The sequence below is a fragment of the Bubalus kerabau genome, chromosome 10, assembly GCF_029407905.1.
Source record: "Bubalus kerabau isolate K-KA32 ecotype Philippines breed swamp buffalo chromosome 10, PCC_UOA_SB_1v2, whole genome shotgun sequence".
NCBI lineage: Eukaryota > Metazoa > Chordata > Mammalia > Artiodactyla > Bovidae > Bubalus > Bubalus kerabau.
Window position 1 is genome coordinate 54,347,081 of NC_073633.1, and position 22,850 is coordinate 54,369,930.

The window sequence follows — 22,850 nt, forward strand, 5'->3', positions numbered from 1 at the left end:
CTGGAATTTTTCAATAGATCCATGTCAGAAAGCCTCCTAGAGACTTTATTTTGCCTGGAATCCCCTCATTTCATTTATTAGCCTTTTGGAAAATCTGATGAGACTCACCTAAAAATTCCATCCTTCTTTGTTGAAGGCCAACAGGAGGAATCTATGGAAAATAAAGATGCATAATGCCAACTACGTTTTATTTGTGAAAATTTGTTTCTGCTAGAAGCCTGTTTTCAGAAACTTGCTTTCTAAAATCTTATGTATGTATTTTTGTCTTCTTAAGTTTTAGACACCTGGGTTTTTTAAAGATAAAAACCTTGCAGATGTTTTGAATTAATGTGTTTTCAAAAGTGCCCATGAACTTGATTTCCAAGGACTAGATTTTTTTTTTTTCTTCATTACCAGCCACTGTGGTTTTCAAGAAGGGAGAAACTCAACTTGTGATTGATTTGGGTGTGATTGAATCACGTTTTCCTGGGTTTTAGGAGCATCTGAAACTAAGCAAAGCACCAGTGTATTACCTGACTCAGTTTATTTAAAAAATAATTTTGTCAGCTTTGTCAAACCAAATTCCTTATATAGTGATTTGAATTGTAATTAGAGGCCTATATAGATGGTTATGGGAGAAGAGTGGAAGTCTATCCACAAAGTGGTTCCTAGGAAAATGGGGGGATTTCAGTTTGACCTACTCAGGCATTCTGTAGAATGGGTATTTCTCCAAGCTGTTAAATGAACCAGTTTTGTGAAGAATAGAAGCATTATAGTCTTGGCAAAAGCTTTAAAGTAGAAAAGGCCTAGGATAGAACATAATTTTTTTTTTTTAAATATTGTAAGAGAATATCACCCAGCACTGTCTTAACTAGTACTTCTAGTGAACTGGCTCTTCTACACATTCACCAGAAAATAATTGATGTTTGTAATGCTGACCCTCAGGCACTACAGGATCCCAAAGTGCCTTTTGAATCATCAAAGAATGATTCATTGCGTTCTGGGTGGTTTTCTTGTTGAGCGTATTTTATTGTATATTAATCCCTTTGAAAATTGCTAACACACCTATGACAGGTACCAGGGGTGTGCAGTGAAGAGCACGCAGCCACAGCTGGCAAGCTGGGACGCCCCTGTGGTGTCCAGGCTGAGTGCCACCTTCTCGTCCTCCATCCCACTCCTTCAGAAGAGGTGATGCTGTCCAGGGAATCTGCTGAAATTGATCTCTGTGAAGGTTTCATTCAAGTCCCCCTCTCCACCCCCGACTCCTTTTCCTCTGCACAGCTTACTAGCTGGAGCCCACATTAAGCAGGATTCCATATTCCCACCCCTGCCTGTGCCCAAAAGGAAAAGGGCAAGAAACTTGGGGCAGCGTGAATTAAGTTAACCATATGAAAGTGCTGATACTTGACTACTTTCTGTCTACAAAAGGAGTGGTTTCAAATGGCGAATTTCGGTGATTATGAATATCAGGTGCCTATTTGTAGTCATGTCTATGTGTGAGTCGGACACGACTGAGTGACTTCACTTTCACCTTTCACTTTCATGCATTGGAGAAGGAAATGGCAACCCACTCCGGTGTTCTTGCCTGGAGAATCCCAGGGATGGCGGAGCCTGGCGGGCTGCCGTCTATGCGGTCGCACAGAGTCAGACACGACTGAAGTGACTTAGCAGCAACAGCAGCAGCTGTGTGTGTAGATATGCATATATCATTCAATTACTCAGAAGACGCAATTAACAAGAGCATTAAAGTTCCACCAAACCATACCATTTGCTGCCCCCTGGTTTGTTAAGCAAACGATTTTTCCTTCTGTGCTGTTCTGTAGCCATTCCAGGAATAGAACCCCAGCATGTCACAGCACTGCTGTGTATTAGGTGAAAATGGCCTTCCTATTTCTTGGTATGCTCTGTTTATATTTTAATGCTGTTTACCAATGGAATACTTTATAAATATTCATATAGTGGCTGTACAAAAGAAAGGCTCTGAAGAGCTCCTATTAACAATCTCCCTCAAGTCAGGGTAACTATGGCAGAGAGGGCTTTATTCCATCCTTGTGCAAGTCCTTGCACAAAATCAGCACTACCCTTTTTACACATAACGTTGGGGTGACATGGGAGTTACCAGCTAAATTCACAGCTGAAAGTGTCAGCTAATGAATTATTCCAGTAAATTAACAGACCTAGGGAATCCTTTTTCAGTCCCATACCCGTGCTCCTTCATTAGCAAATACTCTGAATGTAAGAGCCAAATCAGTGAGGGGTCCAGAGAATGTTTAGCCCACATTCACCTCCTCCACCATCCCCCTATCCCAACAAAGTCTGAATTTTATTTTAACATCAATCATCAATTGACATTAGTTAGAAAACGTTCTTCCAAAGGGCAGTTTGGAACATACAAAAAAAAATTTAAGAAAACTCAGAACTCATAATGAAGCAAACTGAAACTTTAAAAAAAAATTATTTTGGGTGTTACAAATTTAAAACTATGAAAAAAATAGTCCAAATTCATTCATTAAAATTTTTTAAATACTGAGCAACTATTGAGTAATTGACTAGTAAGTCTCAAATACTCTCAGACTGATCTTTGTACCAAAGAAATGAAAACAAAAATGACAAATTATTTGGTATTTCCTTGATGGGAGGGAAATAATGGTAATATTTTTCGCTTATCATTGTATTAGAGACGGTAGTCCATGTCTTACTTTCAGCCAGATAGGCTTAGCTGGCAGGATAATATTTGGGGAAATTCTAGGGAGAAGGAAGAATGAAGCCAGCAGCCCCTGGGATCCACAGGGCAGCATTTGGCATGCACTTCTTTGAGGCCTCCCCAGAAGTGGTTAATCAGAGAGCAGGGACGATGTCAGATTACATTAGAGGCAGATTTCTCTCTGTTCATGGGCAAATCTGAGACGGCCAGTCTTTCAGGTCTGCAGCTGCGGTTGCACGCAGAATGTGATCCTCAAAATGAAATGCCAGTGTTTAATCCTTCCAGCTACTCAGCTTCCTCATTATCCCCCTGTGGGAATTGCGGTTGCTACTGACTTAACGCTGTCCCCCCGCCCCTCTGCTTGGTGATGCTTTCATTGCTAGAGGTGGCCCTGAGGCTCACCTCAGCCTGGACTCCAGTGGAGGGTCTTATCATGAGAATTCAATTAGTCTCAAGATGAAATCTAGTAGAATGCATGTTTAAACCTGGAAGCGCACAGTGCTGTGTATATATTTATGTGTGATGTGATGTTCACCCTCAAACACAGTCTGGACTGGCCTCTGTGGGTCAGGGCTCTCAGCCTGTTCCCTCGGGCTCTCCTTGGGGAATATTTCTTAGCAGAGCACATTTTTGTTACATGAGGCCATAGCTGCATGTGGCCACTGAATCAACCATTTTACGTCAGTTAGTTCTTTCCAGTTGTCCTAATGACATTTCGTTGAGCATTAGATTGGATTAGAATAGGTTGATATAGTTCAACTTAATCAAGGTATAGGAAGAAAACAAACAAACAAACAAAAAACAAGCAAGCAAACAAAAAACACTGCATTGTAAATCTAGAGAATTTTTCCAGGCTCAGCTCAGTTACTGACTCAAACCTCTTGACCTCTCTGAATCTTGTTTTTGTTTGGGGATATTTTTTTGATCCATAAAATGATAATCTAGCCTATCTTATCAATCTTTCAGGGTTTTTATGAAGATAAATGAGTTGGTAGATGTGAAAGCTCTTTAATCCATTTGAGTGATCAGCCTGAATTTCATAGAGTTAATTGGTATATAGTGCTATTGAAGAGAATTTGAGGATGGCTTTGCAGAGAACTTCTGTGCCAATCAGAAAGCAATCTCTTAATATGTACCACTGGCAGTAAGGAAATGAGAGTCAATGAGATCACTTGGACCCACTTGATCACCACCACTCTAAAGATAAGCAAAAAATAGCTGAGAGAGTCATGGTAAATTCCTTGCATTAGCTGTTACTAAAAGAAATGAAAAGGAGAATTCCCACTCCCTAATTGTGTTTGCAAACAGAAAAGTCTAAATAGTTCGAACAAGCCGTGGTGAGTGGACAGGATGTCCTGGAATGACACTCTAGGTGTGAATAAATCACTGGAACGGATGGCATCCACCCAAGAGTTTTGAAGGAACTCAAGGGTGAAATTGTGGAACTGTTGGCCAAAATGTGTAGCTTGTTACAAACGGGTACTGTGCTCCAGTCCTGGCAAATTGCCACTGAAAGTCCGAAAGCAGAGAAGGACAAATAGGTGAGTCTCACTTTCATACCTGGCAAGCTGGTAGGGACTGTCTGAGTGGATAGTGTCACTGAATACATGCTTATCATGACACAAAGCATTTATTGAGTGGTTACCTTCCCCCAGGCACAGTGCTAGACGATGGAGGTGAACAAACGAAGGTGTCTAGGAGGCAGTGTGAAAGGGGGTTGGAAAACTCCAGTGCTGCCGACATAGATATGGGAAGTCATTGGCATATAGATCAGAGAAGTAGCTTTCATCTGGAGAACAACTCCTATCAGTTAGCAGAGCCTCCCTGGAGGACCGTGCACACTAGGACTAGACATGTTTAAAAAAGTGAACTGAAATCCACCAGTAATGCCTGCCCTGGGCAGATACTGTGCTCTGTAATTTCCATCTCCATATAGATGGGTGTTGGAATTATGAGGGTGGCTGTGGTAACCCAAGGGAAGATGTGAAAAAGGAGAAGAGGATGGAAAGGAGTGAGTGAAGGAATAAGCAAGCAAAGGAGACTGAAACAGATCATCATTTGCTCATCTGTTCCTTTATTCATCAAATAGCTACTGAACTTTCTATGTACCAAATACCATTTTCATGCTGGAGTCACATCCAGGGAGCAGGCAATGCTTTGTTCCAAAACAAATAAACATCAGACAGTATAAAAACTGAGAATCAGAAGAGGGTGATGTGGTGGAGAGGGATTAAATGGGCACTTTATCAAGGTTGGTCAGCTTGTGGAAGAGCTGAGAGCTGAACTACAGGACTCAGACAGCTACATGAAGGACTAGGTGAAGAGCATTCCAAGTGACAGAAACAGCTAGTGCAAAGGCCCTGAGGCAGAGGGGAGAGCAGAAAAGTATTCTTCCCTGAAGTGTGTCTTGTAAGTTAGCAACTCAAGGGGAAGACAGGACTAAGGAGGAATTTTCCTGATGCTGCTTACAGTTGGTTGGCTGGCTGTTTAGAACAGGGAAACTTGATAATGTTTGTAGATTGAGGAAAAGAAGAAAGTAGAAAGGGAAAAGTTGACTATACAGGGCAGAGAAAGGATGATAGATGGTGCTGACGAGGACATTCATCTTGAGAAGGAGCATGGATGATAAAAGCAGAAATGGATATAAAAAGCTTAGAACAGCATTCTCTAACCATTTTTAAACTTGTGAATTCATTAAGAATATATATTATTTTGGAAAATTTTAATCATCTGATCCTTTCACATGTAATGCAAAATTAAATGATTTAATGTTTTAAAATATATGTGTCACTTTAGATCTGTATGTATTAAAGATTTTATTACAAAATTAATTGAAGACAATATTTGCTAATATTCATGGTTATAATAATAAATTCTGAATGAATTCCATCTAAAAAGTGATGCACATGGTTTAATTTACTTTAATTATGTAAGAAATGACAATTTATAAAACATACATTAAAATGACATCTAATAGTGTGCTTACTTGGAAAACGAAATGAATCTTAAATTGTGGCTTGAAATTTAAGTGTGTATCATCATCACATCAAATATTGACAAAAACAGACAAATCTACTTTTCTAAGTAATGTTTGGAGACTTTGCATTTTGGGTAAAAGAAAATCTGGTTTATTTTTATTCTTTGTCTCTTTTATTTCTAAATAGTGAAATTAAGATTTTTGGTCACTATTGATAAGCACTTATATACAGATAACTGAAATTGAACTGGATATAATACCAAATTTCTTTTATTAATATGTTGTAAAAATGATAGATTTCAGTCGGTTATATGAGAGATCAGTCAAATGTAATTCTGAAATCTGGTGAAGAACAGCCTAAAGTCTATATTTACAGAATTTCTACCCTATGTATGCTCTTTTTAAACTTTTCAAATTTTTGCTTCAGAATTCTTCTATTTACCTTTACCTAAGCAGTTGTGGGTAAAAGTTAGACAAGTTAATCAAGTAAGTAACTAACAACAACAATAACAACAACAAAAAAAACATTTTAAATAAATACAATTTAAAATTGCCACAGTGGCTAGTTTTCAGCTCAGCACTCTGTAGTGGGGACTTGGGATGGGGGTCTTCCCTGGGGGCTCATGGGTAAAGAATCCACCTGCAATGCAGGAGACATGGGTTTGATCCCTGGGTCAGGAAGATCCTGGAGAAGGAAATGGCAACTCACTCCACTATTCTTGCCTGAGAAATCCCTTGGACACAGGAGCCTGGTGGGTTACAGTCCATAGGGTCACAAAGAGTCAGACACGTTTGAGCATTTTTCAGATATTTAAATAAAAATTACAATACCTGCCGTCATTACCTATAATGACTTGAACACTTTTGGAGCAACTCTTCAGCTCTGGGTTCCCTCACATTGGAGACCATCACATAGGAGAAGGTGGGGACTTTGAGGGCTGATGAGCTCTGAGAAGGTGGAGAATTTGCTTTGTTTGCTGCTGCATGTCCAACCTGGGATGGTGCCTGGCACAGAATAGGCACTTAACAAAGATTTCCTACAAAGTGAATGGGCAGATGAATGAATGTGTGTTTGCAGAGGTGGGGAATGCTATGGGTGAGGGAGCTTGAGAAACAGGGAGAAACAAGAAATAGAACCAGCAGGGGATGGGGTAGCAGACAGTTTCCATAACAAATCCACCATCCATAGATAGTAATTTATCCCAGACTACATCTTGCATGACTACTGTGTATTTGGACTTGTGAAAGATGCTGTAGAATTCAGTGATAAGAAATACTCAGCCTTTGCCTTCCGGAAGCTCATCGGGTTTATGGGGGTAATGAGACAGATCTCCATTCTAGACTATGGACACACTATACAGTTCCACAAACGTCAGGGGTGAAGCAAAGGGGTCTGATGAAAACAGTGAAACTGATTCCTCAAGAATCAGGAAGTTGGCAGACTTCCCTGCTGGTCCAGTGGCTAAGACTCCACATTCTCAATGCAAGGGGCCTGGGTTTGACCCCTGAACAGGGAACTGGATCCCACATGCTGCAACTAAGAGTTCGCCTACCACAACTAAAAGATCCCACCTGCCACAAACCAAGCAGAAAGTCATTTGATGTCTCTGACTCCAGTCTCCTCATCTATATAAGAAGAAGATTTGGACTGGGTCTCCACTAAGGAGCCTGCCCAGTAAACTGACAATCAGAGTAGGGGGATGTTGGTGCTGGCAGAGTAATTGTAGAAGTGTGTCTTCAAGGACATGGGAGTGAACTGATCTTGGAGAATGGGGAAGGGTTGTAGAAGTGCAGTGGCAAGCATTTCGGCAAAAGGACTAGCAATGAACTCAGCCACGGAGCGTAAAATGGTACAAAAATCTTTCCGACAACCATATTATGAATTCGTTAGAAGAGACGTATGAACAAGGAGTATCAAGTTATACAATGGATTCCGTGCTAAAGTTGAAATTAGCACAAGTCTCTTTGTTGGTAATATATGATTGCTTATATACAGGAACCACAAGGTTATAATGAGCTAATTGGAATAGTACCAACTTTCAAACTCCTGTATACTGATGTTAAGAGCAGTCTTACAAAAGAGCTAAGTGAAAGAACGTACGATGAAATCTCCATGTTAATAAATGGTGATGATGTTAATAACAGATGAAGGGAAATGCTGCAAATTTTTACAAGGTGGAAAAAGCAGCAAATGATATTCAAAGTGGACAAGTATAAAAATACACCATGTTGTAGTTCATACGTGGATTTCTACTTAAACACAGGATGCCATGGAAACCCGAAAGACTGACACAGACAGCATCCAGAAATCGACTGAAGCCCAAACTGGAAACATCAACCTCCACCTGTACATTCTCACTGAAAGGAGGTCGGTGATGGTAGGTAGGGGGTGGCAAGGGAGTAGCCCTTGGCCAGTGTTCCTATTCTAGGACAGCTTTAGGTCCAATTTTGGCAGATTGTGTAACCTTGGTCTCCTCATCCATGTAATGGGAATAATAATACTGTGACAAGGATTAAATGAGACCATAGAAATGATTTGCCTTAAAACAAATGAAGAGCTAGATTTGCTGGAATAAAGCAACCAAAATTTTTACGTTTGTGGTGTCTGTCTAGTACGTGAACATCTTGCATAAACACAGTTAAAATAATTCTTTGTATGTGAAGAATGCTTTAGAGTTTGTCAGATTCCAAAAGAGTATAAAGGGACCTAGAGGAGCTTTAAATTCAGAAAATCCAGGTTTGAATTCTAGTCTAGTCACTTGCCAGTATGACTTGGCATAGAGTTACTTAAAGTATCCAGGCTCCCTTTCCTCCTTCGTAAAATAAGGATGGTGATCCCTCCCCTGGTAGGGTGGTCATGAGATTTAAAAACAATCGTGGATGAAGGGTAATGAGGTGGGTGGCTGCCCACATAGCGTACAGTGACTCTTTATTGTCGCGCTTTGTTAGTACATGAGCTCCTAGGGCTGAGACAATGTCAAATGGTATTCCCACTGGTTAGTACAGTTCTTGAGTCAAAATTGTTCAATCAGTATTTGTTGAATGGATGGATGAGCGGCATGAACGGATGGGTGAACACCAACTCTGTAATAGAGATGCTTTCCTAGGTAAGACAAGATGAGGCTCAGAGACTTTAAACGACTGCCCAAGGGTTAGTGTCAGAACTGAAATCTACAAGCCAGGCATCTGTTTACCCTCTGCTGTAAACCTCTGGCCTTGTTGTGAGATCGTGGACTATAGTGCTCTGAGCCGTTATTGCCTCTCTTTTAGAAAAGCGGAGACAACTGTTTGCCTCTGTTTTTTCCCCCTTCTCTCTTTTTGTTGTGTTTTGTTTTGATCAGAGCTCACGGGGTAAAAAATTCAAGTCATCTTAATTTTTTTTTTCTTGAAAAGGGGCCAAAAGAAAAGAAAAAATATAAACACAATATCAAATATCTTTGGTCTTGACAGTCCTTGGTTGGCAGGACGTAGCCCGAGAAAATGATCTTCACCGAGAGGTACAGTTTGTTTCTTTCACCCGCAGACGGAAATGTGTGTTTGGAAGGCTGATTCATCTGATGGCCCTGGTGCCAGGCCTGGGACCAGCACTTTTCATTATTTGCTCTGTTCCTCTTTCGTTTACAAGGTCAGCGTCGATGTTTTGGTTGTTTTCCCAACAGTGCTCTACTGACCGACTTCGCTCTAATCCCTTGATGTCACTTAAATAAACTCGAGGCGGGTGGGGGTGGGGGGAGTGATTTGAGAACTCCAATGATTTCCTGCCCCTGTTGTTCTCGGCGGCAAATTAATTTGATGCTGTTATGTAAGTGTAATCATCCTCTCTAATCACATCACAGGATTGGGAACTGCCAGAAATAACAGAAGGGAACATTCGAGGTATCAAAGGGGAGCCACTAAAATAGATTGTTTATTTAGGTACCAAATTGAAACGCTATTATTGGGAGATGGAAAACAACCCTTGCCACACTTTCTTTTCACATGTCCCTGCATTTTACATACTGTATTTGTCAGTGTGCATCATCCAGAAGTAAAAGGAGATACGAAATCAGAGCTTCCATTTGTGCCGTGGGGAAAGGAGAGGCAGGGCGATGGAGGTCTCTGACCATCAGTGGGTTTTTCTTGATGCCTGAAATGTGGGTAATGTTTATGCTGTTCTAAGAGGTTTCTCTCTTCGCCTGAGGGTCTTCCTTTGTGTCTACCTCACTCTCTTATTTTCTCCCAACCTGAGCCATTGCCTGTCTCCCCAGTTTTGTTTTGTTTTTTTTTGTTTTTTTTTTAGCAAGTCAGAGAACCTCTCCACCTAATTCCAGTGACCCTTCTCCAACTCTTTGGTGGTACCACCCACTCTGCTGAGGAGCCACAGGAGATGTACTGCATATTTCAGCTTGCCTATCTTTTAACATTCTCTGCCCATCCTTTCTTCTTCCTAGACTCTCACCAGCTCCTGCCTGGACATAGAGTCCTAGACTCAAGAGAGAGTCCCGTTCTTATTTCAGAATGTGTTTCTCAGGATGGTCTAGGTGACACCAGATGAGTGGCTTGGGGTCCTATTTTGAACTTCAGCTCTGTCCTTCTCCTGGGGTAAATATTGCTTCTGAGCCTCAGTTTCCTCATCCATAGGAGGGGACAGCAACACCCAGCTCTGCCTGTCACTGTGAGGATGCAAGAAGGTGACATCTATGAAAATCCAGCACATAGTGATCATGGATGTCAGCTCTGCAGTCAGAATCCACAGTCAGACTTTGAGAGTTGAGTCCCAACAAAACCCTCTCCCAGCCAGTGATTGTGGTCAAGGTTCTGACTTCTTCATGCCCCAGTGTCCCAATTTGGGAAGCAGATTACTGATAACACTGAGCAGAATAGCAGAGGGTTAAATAAGATTGCATATTTTAAATGCTTGGCAGAGTGCCTGGCTTCCTAAGTGTTGGTTTATCAGCATTATTATCATTCTCATTATTGTTATTTATTGTTAGAATAGCAAAACCTAATTAAATAAAAATAATAATCATAATGATGATCCATTTCCTGCTCTCCCCACTTCTCATTCCCACCATTTATCTTCACACAACTGCAAATCGCTCCTGATGTTATTTGCCATAAGTCATGGGGACATGACAGCCAGGCTGAAGAGGGTGAACAGTTGAACACGTGGACAGGGTGTGGGGAGGGATGCCTGCCATGGGGAGGAAAGGCACACCCAGCCAGAAGAGCTTGGAAGACGTTCTCCTTGGAGCCTCTGCCGGCACTTCTCCCGGCCTTCCTGGTCTCTGCATTCCTCTGCCTTGTTCCATGTTCGGTTCTCCCACTGCCTTTCTTCTCTGCTTGGATCACTAGTGCTTTGAGATGCCCTCCACACACAGAGCCCTCACATCAGAATGGAGTCATTCCTTTATCCTAGTATAATAGAAGGATGCCAACCGGGAAATGGGATGCTCGAGTAGGGTAGCTGTGAAGACTGTATGAACTAATGAATGTAAAGCATTCAACACATAGAAAGGGTTGGATTAATATTAGCTATTATTGTTATTGGTGTTATTTAGATTTCCATCTTTACATGCCTAAAATTGTGGGGCAGGTTTTCACCCTGTCATACTCCTGGTAAAGGAGACACTGTATAAATTTTCCAACAAATACCCTGAAACATTTACCTGGACAAGTCTAGTTCATACCCATTTGGCCCAAAAGGGTTATTAATTAGGTGACCATAAACTGTATTTTTCCTCTCTTAGATAGTATAAAAATAGCCTTGAAATTAATCTCCAACTTCAGAATTTGAATACATATATATATTCAAATATTTGAATATATATTCATTATTTGAATATATGATATATATATCATAACTCACCACCATAGAATATTAGTTAGCAAAATAACAATCATTTACAGAAATCTTATTAATTTCCATTTCATCCATTCTTAGAACAATTTGCAGTAATTCAATCTGGATCAAGCTACATTAATTTTTACATCTATGTTTTATAGAAATAATTTACTCAAAAAATTAATGGTGCAAATGCAATCATGGGGAACACACTAAACTTTTCATTGTTATTGTTGTAGTTGCTAAGTTGTGTCCAATTCTTGTGATCCCACCAGGCTTCTCTGTCCATGGGATTTCCCAAGGCAAGAATACTGGAGTGGGTTGCCATTTCCTTCTCCAGAGAACCTTCCTGACTCAGGGTTTGAACCCGCATCTCCTGCATTGGCAGGCAAATTCTTTACCACTGAGCCACCAGGGAAGCCCACTAAACTTTTTAAAGACAGCAAATATTTTCCTAACAATAACAGTCTGTACAAAAATAAAACTTATGATTAATACATGGATGTTGTTCACTGAATACATAGAGCAATGTTTCTCAAAATTCCATCCAAGAAAGAATCATGGGGAGGGAAGGTCCAAAAGTCCTGAATTACACCCAAAACTTTTGAATAAGGATCCTGGGGGAAAGGGACGGGAGACCTAGGAATGTGCATTTTAACAGACTCCTTGAGTGATGATTCCTAGATTTACTGAAGTATAAGATCAGCTGTTATTTAGAATACTGACAAATCCCAGTATCCCAGGAAAATTCTTTTTAGCAGTTGAACAGAGCTCCTCTGTTTTCTTGCTGGAAAACACCAGAACTTCTCTTTAAAAGATTTCAGAATTCACACTTTTCTTGTGCAGACTTATCTTCCCCCATAATGAAGAATTGTTACAAAAATAGACCCAATTTCCCACAATCAATGCCAGACTTCCTGTGTTAAAACCCTCTGACAATCAGAAAATCTAAAAAGTTGATGGTAAGATTGGGATTCAAGAAGATTATGAGGCAAGGAAAAGAACTGGGGGAGGCCTGGAAAGAAAATCAGGATCAGTTCAGTTTAGTCGCTCAGTCATGTCCGACTCTTTGCGACCCCATGAATTGCAGCATGCCCGGCCTCCCTATCGATCACCAACTCCCGGAGTTCACTCAAATTCACGTCCATCGAGTCAGTGATGCCATCCAGCCACCTCACCCTCTGTCGTCCCCTTCTCCTCCTGCCCCCAATCCCTCCCAGCATCAGAGTCTTTCCCAATGAGTCAACTCTTCGCATGAGGTGGCCAAAATACTGTAGTTTCAGCTTTAGCATCATTCCGTCCAAACAATACCCAGGACTGATCTCCTTTAGAATGGACTGGTTGGATCTCCTTGCAGTCCAAGGGACTCTCAAGAGTCTTCTCCAACACCACAGTTCAAGAGCATCAATTCTATATATAGGTCTTTAGTTTCTTTAGGTAGATATATTCCTAAGTATTTTATTCTTTCCGTTGCAATGGTGAATGGAATTGTTTCCTTAATTTCTCTTTCTGTTTTCTCATTATTAGTGTATAGGAATGCAAGGGATTTCTGTGTGTTGATTTTATATCCTGCAACTTTACTATAGTCATTGATTAGTTCTAGTAATTTTCTGGTGGAGTCTTTAGGGTTTTCTATGTAGAGGATCATGTCATCTGCAAACAGTGAGAGCTTTACTTCTTCTTTTCCAATTTGGATTCCTTTTATTTCTTTTTCTGCTCTGATTGCTGTGGCCAAAACTTCCAAAACTATGTTGAATAGTAATGGTGAAAGTGGGCACCCTTGTCTTGTTCCTGACTTTAGAGGAAATGCTTTCAATTTTTCACCATTGAGGATAATGTTTTCTGTGGGTTTGTCATATATAGCTTTGATTATGTTGAGGTATGTTCCTTCTATTCCTGCTTTCTGGAGAGTTTTTATCATAAATGGATATTGAATTTTGTCAAAGGCTTTCTCTGCATCTATTGAGATAATCATATGGTTTTTATTTTTCAGTTTGTTAATGTGGTGTATTACATTGATTGATTTGTGGATATTGAAGAATCCTTGCATCCCTGGGATAAAGCCCACTTGGTCATGGTGTATGATCTTTTTAATGTGTTGTTGGATTCTGATTGCTAGAATTTTGTTAAGGATTTTTGCATCTATGTTCATCAGTGATATTGGCCTGTAGTTTTCTTTTTTTGTGGGACCTTTGTCAGGTTTTGGTATTAGGGTGATGGTGGCCTCATAGAATGAGTTTGGAAGTTTACCTTCCTCTGCAATTTTCTGGAACAGTTTGAGCAGAATAGGTGTTAGCTCTTCTCTAAATTTTTGGTAGAATTCAGCTGTGAAGCCATCTGGACCTGGGCTTTTGTTTGCTGGAAGATTTTTGATTACAGTTTCAATTTCCATGCTTGTGATGGGTCTGTTAAGATTTTCTATTTCTTCCTGGTCGAGTTTTGGAAAGTTGTACTTTTCTAAGAATTTGTCCATTTCTTCCACGTTGTCCATTTTATTGGCATATAATTGTTGATAGTACTCTCTTATGATCCTTTGTATTTCTGTGTTGTCTGTTGTGATCTCTCCATTTTCATTTCTAATTTTATTGATTTGATTTTTCTCCTTTTGTTTCTTGATGAGTCTGGTTAAGACCTATATATAGAAAACTATAAAACACTGGTGAAAGAAATCAAAGAGGACACTAACAGATGGAGAAATATACCATGTTCATGGATCGGAAGAATCAATATAGTGAAAATGAGTATACTACCCAAAGCAATCTATAGATTCAATGCAATCCCTATCAAGCTACCAACAGTATTCTTCACAGAGCTAGAACAAATAATTTCACAATTTGTATGGAAATACAAAAAACCTCGAATAGCCAAAGCGATCATGAGAAAGAAGAATGGAACTGGAGGAATCAACCTACCTGACTTCAGGCTCTACTACAAAGCCACAGTTATCAAGACAGTATGGTACTGGCACAAAGACAGAAATATAGATCAATGGAACAAAATAGAAAGCCCAGAGATAAATCCACGCACATATGGACACCTTATCTTTGACAAAGGAGGCAAGAATATACAATGGATTAAAGACAATCTCTTTAACAAGTGGTGCTGGGAAATCTGGTCAACCACTTGTAAAAGAATGAAACTAGAACACTTTCTAACACCATACACAAAAATAAACTCAGAATGGATTAAAGATCTAAACGTAAGACCAGAAACTATAAAACTCCTAGAGGAGAACATAGGCAAAACACTCTTTGACATACATCACAGCAGGATCCTCTATGACCCACCTCCCAGAATATTGGAAATAAAAGCAAAAATAAGCAAATCAGACCTAATTAACCTTAAAAGCTTCTGCACATCAAAGGAAACTATTAGCAAGGTGAAAAGACAGCCTTCAGAATGGGAGAAGATAATAGCAAATGAAGCAACTGACAAACAACTAATCTCGAGAATATACAAGCAACTCCTACAGCTCAACTCCAGAAAAATAAATGACCCAATCAAAAAATGGGCCAAAGAACTAAATAGACATTTCTCCAAAGAAGACATACAGATGGCTAACAAACACATGAAAAGATGCTCAACATCACTCATTATCAGAGAAATGCAAATCAAAACCACTATGAGGTACCATTTCACGCCAGTCAGAATGGCTGCGATCCAAAAGTCTACAAGTAATAAATGCTGGAGAGGGTGTGGAGAAAAGGGAACCCTCTTACACTGTTGGTGGGAATGCAAACTAGTACAGCCACTATTGAGAACAGTGTGGAGATTCCTTAAAAAACTGGAAATAGAACTGCCTTATGATCCAGCAATCCCACTGCTGGGCATACACACTGAGGAAACCAGAAGGGAAAGAGACACGTGTACCCCAGTGTTCATCGCAGCACTGTTTATAATAGCCAGGACATGGAAGCAACCTAGATGTCCATCAGCAGATGAATGGATAAGAAAGCTGTGGTACATATACACAATGGAGTATTACTCAGCCATTAAAAAGAATACATTTGAATCAGTTCTAATGAGGTGGATGAAACTGGTGCCTATTATACAGAGTGAAGTAAGCCAGAAAGAAAAACACCAATACAGTATACTAACGCATATATATGGAATTTAGAAAGATGATAACAATAACCCTGTGTACGAGACAGCAAAAGAGACACTGATGTATAGAACAGTCTTATGGACTCTGTGGGAGAGGGAGAGGGTGGGAAGATTTGGGAGAATGGCATTGAAACATGTAAAATATCATGTATGAAACTAGTTGCCAGTCTAGGTTCGATGCACGATACTGGATGCTTGGGGCTGGTGCACTGGGACGACCCAGAGGGATGGTATGGGGAGGGAGGAGGGAGGAGGGTTCAGGATGGGGAACACGGGTATACCTGTGGCGGATTCATTTTGATGTTTGGCAAAACTAATACAATTATGTAAAGTTTAAAAATAAAATAAAATTTAAAAAAAAAGGAAGAAAAAAAAACAACACAAAAGCATCAATTCTTCAGCACTCAGCTTTCTTCACAGTCCAACTCTCATATCCTTACAGGACTACTGGAAAAGCCACAGCCTTGACTAGATGAACCTTTGTTGGCAAAGTAATGTCTCTGCTTTTGAATATGCTATCTAGGTTGGTCATAACTTTCCAAGGAGTGTCTTTTAATTTCATGGCTGCAATCACCATCTGCAGTGACTTTGGAGCCCCCAAAAATAAAGTCTGACACTTTCCACTGTTTCCCCATCTATTTCCCATGAAGTGATGGGACCAGATGGGACTTCGTTTTCTGAATGTTGGGCTTTAAGCCAACTTTTTCACTCTCCTCTTTCACTTTCATCAAGAGGCTTTTTAGTTCCTCTTCACTTTCTGCCATATGGTAGTGTCATCTGCATATCTGAGGTTATTGATATTTCTCCCGGCAATCTTGATTCCAGCTTGTGCTTCTTCCAGCCCAGCATTTCTCATGATGTACTCTGCATATAAGTTAAATAAGCAGGGTGACAATATACAGCCTTGACGTACTCCTTTTCCTATTTGGAACCAGTCTGTTGTTCCATGTCCAGTCCTAACTGTTGCTTCCTGACATGCATATAGGTTTCTCAAGAGGCAGGTCAGGTGGTCTGATATTCCCATCTCTTTCAGAATTTTCCACAGTTTATTGTGATCCACAGTCAAAGGCTTTGGCATAGTTAATAAAGCAGAAGTAGATGTTTTTCTGGAACTCTCTTGCTTTTTCGATGATCCAGCAGATATTGGCAATTTGATTTCTGGTTCCTCTGTCTTGTCTAAAACCAGCTTGAACATCTGGAAGTTCACAGTTCACGTATTGCTGAAGCCTGGCTTGGAGAAATTTGAACTTTACTAGCGTGTGAGATGAGTGCAATTGTGCAGTAGTTTGAGCATTCTTTGGCATTGCCTTTCTTTGGGATTGGAATGAAAATTGACCTTTTCCAGTCCTGTGGCCACTTCTGAGTTTTCCAAATTTGTGGGCATATTGAGTGCAGCACTTTAACAGCATCATCTTTCAGGATTTGAAATAGCTCAACTGGAATTCCATCACCTTCACTAGCTTTGTTTGTAGTGATGCTTTCTAAGGCCCACTTGACTTCACATTCCAGGATGTCTGGCTCTAGGTGAGTGATCACACCATCGTGATTATCTTGGTTGTGAAGATCTTTTTTGTACAGTTCTTCTTAATATCTTCTGCTTCTGTTAGGTCCATACCATTTCTGTCCTTTATCGAGCCTATCTTTGCATGAAATGTTCCCTTGGTATCTCTAATTTTCTTGAAGAGATCTCTAGTCTTTCCCATTCTGTTGTTTTCCTCTATTTCTTTGCATTGATCGCTGAGGAAGGCTTTCTTATCTCTCCTTGCTATTCTTTGGAACTCTGCATTCAGATGCTTATATCTTTCCTTTTCTCCTTTGCTTTTCACTTCTCTTCTTTTCACAGCTATTTGTAAGGCCTCCTCAGACAGCCATTTTGCTTTTTTGCATTTCTTTTCCATGGGGATGGTCTTGATAGAATATGGCAAAGACGTGGTTACTAAATCAGGAGATACTCGGTCACATGGGACAGGTCAGGAGCCCAGTGATGGGAATGAAGGTTGGCAAAGAGCCTGCCTTGATTCCAGCTCCTGCACAATCCATCGAACCAAAAGATGTGAAACCTAGCATATCTAAGAATGATATGAGGAGAAGAATATTCTTTTTGCATAGGACTTTTTGAAAACATTGCTTTTTCAATATTTGGAACCCTTTTTTGTTAATAAAATCACCCCTATGTCTATAAAATGCAAATCTATGGTTATCAAAGGTAAGAGGGAAGGGGAAGGAACAAATTAGAGTATGGGATTAACAGATGCAAACTACTATAAATAAAATAGATAAACAACAAGGATTTACTGCATATCATGGGTATTTATATCCAATATCTTATAAAAACCTATAATGAAATATTATCAGGAAAAATAATTAAATGACTATGCTGTACACCTGAAACCAGCACAATATTATAAATCACGTGTATTTTAATTTAAAAAAATCCCTAATGTCTGAAGGTCTTGGTTTATATCTCCTTAGATCTATATTAACTAATTGCACCAATATTGAATTGGGACTATTTTTTTCACCCATTTCTGTATATAGTGTATCATGTAAACATGTCCATGTGCAATCACACACACATATACACACACACATTTCAATCCAGATATGTATATAACTTAAAATAATTTAATCTAGGCTTTGACTCAGAACTGAATCACCTTTTTATAATGGTGAAGAATGTACAGCAAATGTAAAATTCACCTAGTGGTCAATTTCATGTCCCTTGTTTGCAATTAAGATCACGGGGTGAGCAAGTTTGCTTGTAACTGAAGCACAGACTCTTGGCTATTTGCAACATTTTAAACTTTAACAAGTGAGTGATGCAATATAAATGATGCTTTAAACATTTATGCATTGGGTGGGAATCTATATTAATTATAAAACAAAGGGCCAAGTCCTAGAAACAAAGAAGCATTCGTTTTTTCTTCCTGAGTTGCTTTACTAAGAATTAGATCCCTAAAGAAAAGGCATATAAACAGGAAAGGTTCTATCTACTTACCGATACTTGATTTGTGTCTTACCTGGGAACCCAGGACAACTCATCCAAGAACTTCCTGTGGTCTATTTACATAGTCTGTTCTGTGCCTTGCTTGTGCCCTCCAGCCATCACACACTGTGCATCTGAGAATGCTGCTCTCTGCACAGCACTCCTTCTCAGGGTCCCTATGGTAAAACCTCACATATTCTTTTTTTTAACCATTAATTTTTTTATTGGAGGATAATTACTTGACAATATCATATATGTTTCTGCCATATAGCAACATGAAACAGGCATAGGTATATATGTGTCCCCTCCCTCCCAAATTCTCTTCCCATCTCCCTCCCCATCCAGCCCCTTTAAGTTGTCGCAGAGCACTGGGTTGAACTCCCTGTGTCACACGGTATATTCCCACCCATTTTGCATGTGGTAATGGATATGTTTCCATGCTATTCTCTCAATTTGTTCTACACTCTCCTTCCCCTACTGTGTCCACAAGTCTGTTTTCTATGTCTCTGTCTCCATTGCTGCCCTGCAAATAGGTTCATCAGTACCATTTTTCTAGATTCCATACGCATGTGTAAATATACAATATTTATCTTTCTCTTTCTGACTTACTTCACTGTGTATAATAGGCTCTAGGTTCACCCACCTCATTAGGATTGACTTAAATACATTCTTTTTTATAGCTGAGTAATATTCCATTGTATATATGTACCACAATTTCTGTATCCATTCATCTGTTAATGGATATCTAGGTTGCTTCCATGTCCTAGCTATTGTGCTGTAATGAACATTGGGAGATATATGTGTCTCTTTCAATTATGGTTTTCTCAGGGTGTATGCCCAGTAATAGGATTGTTGGGTTGTATGATAGTTCTATTACTAGTTTTTCAAGGAATCGCCATACTGTTGTCCACAGTGGCTGTATCAATTTACATTCCCAGCAAGAGTACAAGAGGGTTCCCTTTTCTCCTCATCCTCTCCAGCATTTATCGTCTGTAGATTTTTTGATGATGGCCATTCTGACCCATGTGAGGTGATACCTCATCAACCATTTTTTAATTGAAATATAGTTAATTTATGATATTGTGTTAGTTTCAGGTATACAGCAAAGTGATTCAGTTATACATATTTTTTTCAGAGTCTTTTCCATTATCGGTAATTACAAGATATTGAATATAGTTCCCTGTGCTATGCAGTAGGTCCTTGTTGTTTATCTGTTTTATATATAGTAGTTAATATTACTATAGCAGAAGTTTGTTAATCCCAAACTCATAATTTACCTCCCCTGCACCCTTCTATCCCCTTTGACAACCATAAATTTGTTTTCTTGTCTGTGAGTCTATTTCTGTCTTGTAAATAAGTTCATTTGTAGCATTTTTAGATTCCACATACACGTGATCTTATATGGTATTTCTCTTTCTCTGTCTGACTTACCTTACTTAGTATGATCATCTCCAGATACATTCATGTTGCTACAAATGGCATTTAGCTCAGTTCAGTCACTCAGCCATGTCTGACTCTTTGCAACCCCATGGACTGCAGCACGTCGGGCCTCCCTGTCCATCACCAACTCACAGAGCTTACTCAAATTCATGTCCAGTGAGTCAGTGATGCCATCCAACCATCTCATCCTCTGTCATCCCCTTCTCCTTCCTCCTTCAGTCTTTCCAGCATCAGGGTCTTTTCAAATGAGTCAGTTCTTTGCATCAGGTGGCCTAAGTATTGGAGTTTCAGCTTTGGCATCAGTCCTTCCAATGAATATTCAGGACTGATTTCCTTGTGGATGGACTGGTTGGATCTACTTGCAGTCCAAAGGACTCTCAAGAGTCTTCTCCAACACCACAGTTCAAAAGCATCAGTTCTTCAGCAAATGGCATTACTTCATTCTTTTTTATGACTGAGTAGTATTCCATTGTGTATATATAGCACATCTTTTTATCCATTCATCTGTTGATGGAGATCTAGGTGCTTCCGTGTCTTGGATATTGTGAAAAGGGCTGCTATGAATATTAGGGTGCATGTACCTTTTCAAATTAGAGTTTTCTCAGATATATGTGCAGGAGTGGGACTGCTAGGGCATACGGTAACAAGTCTCATCTGTTCTGAATTCCTGAGTCAAAAGAGGCAGCCTGAACTGTAGGAAGTTTATAAAATGCCTCTGGAAGGTGATTGGTGTGTGTTAGCCTTTTTCTCTCTATGTAAAATAGTTGTTAGTATTACTATTTCTCTATTTAACAGGCCAAGGTTGAATAAAAAGGTGTGGATTATTTCCAGCCTGTTCCTTTAAGTTTCCTCCACTTTCATCATTCAAACTCCATACCACAAGGAAAGCAGATTCCTCCTCTTCTATCTCTTGAGAACGTTCTACCACTTCCCTGAAGTTGGTGGATGAGGAGTTTTGAATATTCCCATCTCCTAATTTACAATCTCTCTCTCAACAGCTTACATTGGTTCCCAGGAATCTGACTTGTTTTGGACTCTCCTGTGGTGTTTAAAACATGGTTGCCCTCTGGAAGGTGGGCCCTACTCAGCCGTTCTCACCTCCGTGGAAATTTCTTTGTTGGTTTCTTAGAGAAGAAAACTCCTAAGTAAGTTTTAAGCTGAGCAAGGGCCTTCTCCCAACCTGGGATGCTGCCAAGCTTTCAGACAGGGTCCCTAGTGGGGAAACAAGGGGAACACAGAGGGTGATGGGGGCTGTGAAAACAAATGTTCACCAGTTCACAGTTCAGCCTGAGGCTGACACTAACTAGAGTTGATGAGTGAATTTGTGCTTACTAGTTTATTAAGAGTCATTTGATAGGGAATTCAACTCCTCCTCACTGGAAACAAAGACCCTAATTCCACAGGTTTCACTAAAGTGGGCAGCCGACAATATGAAGTTAAAATAATAATCTGAATTATTTTTGCAAAACCACCAAGGGAGAGAAATTTTTATAACTATGGATTTGAGATGGTGTGTGCAGATTTAAGTGTCCATTAATTGTACCAGCATGTGTTTCATCTTGTCTGTCCACATGTAGACTTAGTGGGCAATAGTCACACACAATGAACCGAAGCCTGGAATCTTTACCTCTTCTGGAAAGTCAGTGGAAGCTTCTGTCTCCTTGAGTTTCTCTTTCAAAAGGTTTCAGTTTACTCTTGGGAAAGACTTGCAGGAGTCTGGATCATTGATCACAGGTAGTTTAAGGTCAGAATGTTTTCTCTTACTCCCTTTCCAACTTTCCACCATGTTTATACAGAGAGTTCTAAAGACTAGAATTTATGAAGCTCAAGGCTCATAAACCACTCTCAACCCACCTTATAGTTGTAAGCTATGACATCCACATCTGTGAGACATACCTACCATGTTCAGCATCTGCAAAGCTACAACTGAGTGGCAAGCTGGAAAATCAAGCCTCCATTCATTTAAAAAATTATAAAATAAAATAAATGCATGAGGCCCACCACCCTGAGAGCTGGCAGCCTCTATTTTTCCAGCTGGGTTTTAGCTTAACACCTTTGGTGATGTTGTCCTCCAGAAGGATGTGTTTGTGCTTTTCACATCTGACTTTCCAATTTTGAAAAATGGAGCCCAGAGACTGTGTTGGACACATACTTATAAATCCATGAAGGCTTAGCCTACAGAAGCCACAGGAAATACTATGATATTTTGGAAAAGGTCGAGTTTCATAGATTCTGTAAGGCACTCAGCAGGTTGTAATTATTTTCTTTTATTTAAAAACCCTCCAGATATTTTTTTTTTCCAGAGGGTCTCTGCAATTGAGGGCAACAGACATTTTTTTCATACTGTACATTCTTTTTGGCCAAGTGCTGGAAATACACAGGAAATCAAGTGGTTTTGGAAGATCCAGCAGAGGCCGGGCCAAGGCATGAAGTCACCGAAACAAAATGGGAAATCTCCAGATCAGCAGCATCAGGTTTTGGCTGCCTCTGTCCCCCTCCTTGTGCAGGAAGGAAAAAATGAAGCAGGTGAAGACACTGATCTGTTGTGTTCTAACAGAAACCAAATGTCACCGTGTCCACAGGCCCGACTCAGCAGCTGGAATCGTTCAAGGGTTTTAGACACAGGCCGACAAGACAGAAGAGTTGAGGCGGCCAGGAAAGTGGAATGAGTTGCCTGTGTCTTAATTCAAGGTCTTGGTGCCGCTCTGGGCCGTGATTCCTGCTGGCCTGGCTCAGGGCGAGGGCAGAATCCGCCAGGCTGAGTCCAAGGAAAGCAGGCCAGCTCCTTGTCGCACCAGCCTCTGGGCTGCCTCTCAGGAAAATCCATTGCAAGGCC

General features: G+C 40.1%; 1 protein-coding gene across 7 annotated transcripts in view; it reads left to right on the forward strand.

The window, feature by feature from the left end:
* The window catches only part of RORA (RAR related orphan receptor A), an 816,521-nt gene that overhangs the window by 511,024 nt on the left and 282,647 nt on the right, over positions 1-22,850 (forward strand). The window lies entirely within an intron of this gene.